This window comes from Etheostoma spectabile, chromosome 2 (genome assembly GCF_008692095.1).
Source record: "Etheostoma spectabile isolate EspeVRDwgs_2016 chromosome 2, UIUC_Espe_1.0, whole genome shotgun sequence".
Lineage (NCBI taxonomy): Eukaryota > Metazoa > Chordata > Actinopteri > Perciformes > Percidae > Etheostoma > Etheostoma spectabile.
Window position 1 is genome coordinate 23,296,098 of NC_045734.1, and position 5,738 is coordinate 23,301,835.

The window sequence follows — 5,738 nt, forward strand, 5'->3', positions numbered from 1 at the left end:
ACACACACACACACACACACACGCACACGTTCGTTCACAAAAGTATCTTCGGGAATGTGACCTTTTCCCAAAAGCCTCCCTTTCCTGCCCCAGCTCCCCTCCCCCTCTGGCTGTGTGAAGACTGAAGGGGTCAAGGGTCAGGTTTTGGGGGGCTGGAGATTAGGTTTCACATGACTGAGCACCTTTGTTGGGGCAGGCCAGCAGAAAGGAAACGTCCAGGAGGGTAGCTGTGTCTGTCTGAGGAAAGAGAGAAAGAGACGGGGGAGGGGAGAAAAGAAAGACAGAGGGATAGATGGAGGGACGAGGTTTAAATTGAAGTTTGGTCAGGCTGAAGTTGAAGTGCAAGAGTGAGGAGGAAGTGTTTGAGAAGAATGCAAAAGAGAAAGAAGAGACGGGGACGGAGGTTGAGACAATGTGAGAACAGAAAAGAGAAAACCAGAATAACCTCAACCACATTCCTCACCCTATAGCTCTGCTTGGCTATCTCCTTACACCTTTCCCTCTCTTTACTCGGTCCCCTTCTCTTTCTGCCCATGTGGCTTCTGTGTCGGGCTGTGGCCAGCCAGTGTCGTCAGTGCCTGCTAGCTCCGCTGATCTACCCCATGACCACACAGTGAGAAGAAAGCCCCAGCCAAAATAGTAAACTGGATCACAGCAGAATCCCCCTTCCTCCTCCTCCTCCTCCTCCTCCTTCACAACATCAGAGTCGTAGTCTGCCCGCTAGACAATATGTGCTCTAACTGGCAGTGAAAATCTTGGCAGAGATCCGGATTACCTCGCTTGTGAAGTACTGCTTTAAATGCCCTTGTGTGTGATTTTTTTCGTCTTTTTCCTTCTTTTCAAACCTAAAAAAGAAAGATTTTAACAACGTGCAACAGTTTCAACTAAATGAGTCACAGAGGTGGGACTGGTACTGCTGATGGCTTCCAGATAAGGTGAACACTTTGACCCTGCAGTGAAAAAGAAGGACGGGGTGAGGGGTGAGGGGGAAGGAATGTCTTGAGTACTGCACTGACCATAATTGAGTGGACTCTTTTGGTTTCATGGTGCACAATCAGATATGAGCCTTAAGGTATTGCCTTTTTTACTGACCTTTGGGACGTTTGACATTCTTTAAAACTCTACTTCTCATATTCCAGTGTTTGTGCTGCTTTGTGTGTGTCTGTGTGTACAGTGTGCACACTAAAATAAGGGCCAGCCTTGTGCAGGTTAGCACTATTTCAGAGAAAGCTGCACTGTATGGTATCAGTATGTGGTTGGTCTATTGCTGAAAGGGGTTTCCTTTGGCACACTGCAGGCGTGGCTCATTCCAGAGCATGGGTGGTTTGAAGGAGGGTGGGGGGTGCAGGGGGTGAGGGAGGTGGGTGGTGGCAGGGGCAGGGGCAGGAGATTCGAGAGACCCACCGATCTGACCTTGAACTGCGGGACGTGGGGCTGAAAGAGTGGCACCATGTTCCAAAAGCTGTGGTGTGCAGCCACTGCTGCCAAAAAACGGTATGTTTACACCTGTGTGTCATGCTTTATGATGTAAAGACATGTTGCACTGACAGATGTATACACGTGGGTGTGTGCACACATACATACATGTGTCTGCATATGGGTTAGTGCTTGCTGATGGTGATATCTTTGCGTCATGTGTGTGTGTTCTTCAGGTGCAGCGCCGCTGGCAAAATTTATATGACCAGTTAAACAGGGTCATGTAGTACCCTCTGACTTGTGTGTGCTTTTCCATGCACCTGTATGTGTGTCTATGTCTGCGAGTGAGCTGTTCGCTGTGTGTGCAGTGGGAGACGGCAGGGCGCCTGTTTACAGTTCTGTGAATAAAGAGGCAAAGTTCATCCGCTGGCCTCTTTATGCCACTATATTTTAGTGTCAGTTAAGGCTGGACACGACAGTAACTCAGAAAATATTAATTTATATCTTGTAAACTAGGTCATCCATAACAGTTGGGATTTTCTAAGTGATTGATTTTGGTTGATATTTAACTTATATAGTATTGAGGAATCGTCTTTTTTTTCCACTGTCACATCTAAATATGGTGAAGACTTCAGGAAGTCACTGCTCCTGGCCTAGTCCGACAAGTTCCAGTCTTCAGTATAAGTTTTGATTAAACAAACAAGAAGAATGCGTGAGATTTAGAGATTCTAGTAGGTGAATGTTGTTACCTATGGAAAGAGTCAGGCTTGCCAGTTTCCCTCGTTTCCAATATGTTTGCTAAGCTAAGCTAATTGACTGCTGGTTGTAACTTCACATTTACCAGACAGATTGAGAGTGGTAACTTCTTATACAAGTCTTGGCAAAACAGCAAATAAGCGCATTTCCAGTAATACCTACAATGAATTTGCCATAACTACAGTCTTTGCCTGTCTCTGACCGTATAATAGTTGCCATGCTCAGATGTTGTAGAGAGTGAGACTTTTTAAAAACAGTGGCATTGGTTGTAAAAAAATAGTATTTCATGGTTTTTGCATAATTCTGTAATTCTGTTAGCCCTGGTTGTATCCTGTTCCCTTGTAGTTGTTTTGTGTATGTTTTATGTATGTACAGTATATATATATAGTATATCCTCATATGTGTGTCCCACTATGTGTTTGTGTGTGTTAAAGGTATATGGTGGAACTGAATGTACCCGTGGGGGCCAGTATAGCTCTCTGAGCCACTCCAGCTGCTGCAGGGGTGACAGAGGCTAAAACCGGCTGAGGCTTAGGGGTAAGAGGGCTCTGGAAGTTTCTGAGAATTGCCACGGCACTCCTGGTTCACTCCTGGTTCATTCCTGAGGCCCAGGGGTCAAAGAGAGCAGGACAGGGAAGGGGGCAAGGGGGGGAGGGAAGTGGGCAGCAGAACCACGGTCATATGCTTGACCTGCCAGACTGACCTTATTACACTCTGCACATACTTCCTTCTGCCTGCAGTATTTACAATTGTTGTGTATGGGCTTGTATGTTCTGGATTTTTTATTTTTAGTTACCTCTGAGAAGACAGGATCTAAGAGAGTGTTTGTCACATAAAGAGGGAGTGTTAGCAAGTTCGTGTCACATTCTAGCATCTCTCTGTTCTCTTTCTGTGCCCTTTTTATGTCTACATAACACTCACTTTCAGATACACATTTGTCAATCTTTGAAATATACTTTTTCATCCACACCTTTTCGGTCTCTTTTTTTCGTCTTCAATTAGTCTTCAATTACACTTCACATACACATTTTAAGAGCTTTTGCCCACATATCGTCATCCTGCAGGATGGACGTTGCAGTTGTCCAAACTACTCCTGTGGGTTGCATGAGTGTGGCCCACTGTCTTGGAAGAGGCAGACTCTAATATTCTGGTCTTCATGGGGGCGACCGGTGGTCTTTAGTGGGGACACATTCATTGTGGGCCTCTTGTCCTACAAAGCGCTTGTCAGTCATTGTGCTGAACTTGTGTTGTTTCTATGCAGCGCTCGGCAGCACAGCTGTCGTCAAAAGACCCAAGGCTACTCTACCCTCGGCTGAAAGAAACAAACAAACAAAGCCGTAAAACAAGAAAATGAAAGACAAAAAAGGGTCACAAATAATGAGGGTACAAAAACCATCTTGTCAAATTGCACCTTGGGAGTCTGTCTTCAGGAAGAGTGAGGGGTAAGAAGCTTCTGAGCGGACCTGGGGCACAATAGGACTTGGCCCCTCCTGTGTTACTGTTAGCCAGGCCCTTTGGATGAACTTGTCTCCTTTCAGCTGGCGCTCTTATGCCCAGGTGTGTCCTTGTGTGAGTGTGTGTGTGTGATTGTGTGTGTGTGTGTGTGTGTGTGTGTGTGTCTGACATCTCTTTGGCCCCAAGTGCCCCATTGAAAATAAGACGGAGAGTGGAGCGAATGAAAAGAGATAAAGTGCAAAACAAGGATGAGAGGAGGAATAAAAGAAGAGTGGCTTCCTTGCTTTTCAGGGCAAGGACAATGTCCAGGCCTTTCTCCCACGCTCTGTACAACACTCTCTCTGCCCCCCCCCCCCTGTCTACTTAGTGTCCAAGAACATCAGTTTATATTTTAATTCATTGAATGAATTCAGTAATTTCATGTTCAGTGAGCAGCTTTCTAGTGAACATGTCAAGGAGAGAGAGACTCATTTAAATGTGTGTGAAGTGAGAATCAAACCAAATGAAAACATCACATTTTAATGTTAAAGGTTTTCCTTTTTTTTTTTTTACAGCAGACGCCAATATAAAAGTAGCAAAATAGAGTTGATATTGAATTTAATCCTCAATTTTGCTTGCTAAATTCATGATAGTTGCCAACTTACGTGTTACACATCTGCCACTATACTAATTAAATAAAAAGCAACATTTCCCTCAATGTTCAGAACTAATATTCTGACCATACTTTCCCAATATTGCAATCATCGTGTAGATCTCTTGGGTTGGGTAACCCGCCAGCCGGCCAAGCAGCCATCCAGACAGGCCAGTGAATGGCTCAATGCCAAGGCCAATTGAGAGGTGCTGCTGTGGTGGAGAGCCAGAGGGGAGATGGTCATCCATTATTCATCACTAAACCAAATAATCCCCAACAGAATTGGTCTGGTCTTGTCTGGCCCAACGGTTTGGGAATGGATGGGATGGTCCGGGGGGCAAGAGGGGAGGATTTCTGGGCTGGGGGATGGCAGGTTTGAGGGTTTTTTCGGGGGAGGTTTAGTAAGATTTTTTTGTGGGGCCGAAAGGGGGAAGCAAGCTCTCTGCAAGGGGTGGGAGGGGGGTTCTTTGAGGATTAGATGCAAATATGTCTTTGATAGCTTTCACAGTCTGGGAGTCCCATTCTGTTTATGGATATTCATATTAGGTCTAATCTTTGGAAACAATCCCTGGCATGGAGGAGTGAGAGGCTGCTGGGATGGGGATGGAGCACAGAACCAGCAGGGGGTTCTGGGGGATGGAATGGACCTGAATGGCGTCTCCCCTGACCCAGGGAAAGGACCAACAGAAACCCTTATGGTGTGTGTGTGTGTTTGTGTGTGCATGTGTGCGTGTGTGCGTGCGTGTGTGCATGCGTGTTTGTGTGTGAACCACCTAGTGGATCAACGGCCATTTGAACCCTGACCCCGTTCCATCCACTGAAAGCACTGATGTGTAAACATGTAAACACACATTCTTGCACAGACGCACACACATACAAACAGACCGACATAGCAATGGCACTCCATCAGTGTTACTGACAAGCAACTTATTCAGACACAACATAGCCTTCACATTCTCTGTGACTTATCTGTCCTCGTTCTCGTTCATTTGACTGTTTTGTCTGAACGTCTCTCCTTGCAGGCAGCTGCTCTCAGAGTGAAGCTCACACTGAAGAAGAAGAAGAAGAAGAACAAGAACCTTCTAAAGCTGGAGTCAACAACCAGCAGCTATGTCTCTGCGAGCACACACAAACCTCTTTAAAAGTATTGTTTGAGTGAGGCCCGTGCCTTGGACAAGGACACACTGTTAATAGGAGAGATAATGGGAGTATAGTGCCTGTGCATCATCTGGTTACCAAGGTTCCCTCCTTCAGCTGATTTAACAATTTGTATCTTTTACTCTTTATTACATCTCAGCAGTGATACAGACTGTTTATGTATATCGTGTTATTACCATATCACTCTCGCATATCTATTGACTTACTTACACCACACTTTGCGCCTGCTTTGTAATGCCTACTTAATCTGCACTTTATGTATTCTATTACTTGTTTGTGTGTTATTGTTTTGTTTTTCTGTTTTTTGCTGTTGCTGCTATGC

At 45.3% G+C, this 5,738-nt stretch overlaps 1 long non-coding RNA gene across 1 annotated transcript; it reads left to right on the forward strand.

Annotated features, from left to right (window-relative positions):
- The first annotated feature begins 1,276 nt into the window (after window positions 1-1,276).
- Window positions 1,277-5,689, forward strand: LOC116706567 (uncharacterized). Its single transcript, XR_004336275.1, has 3 exons — window positions 1,277-1,494; window positions 2,607-2,709; window positions 5,281-5,689. It is a non-coding gene; the product is annotated as an uncharacterized LOC116706567 (long non-coding RNA).
- The last annotated feature ends 49 nt before the right edge of the window (window positions 5,690-5,738 follow it).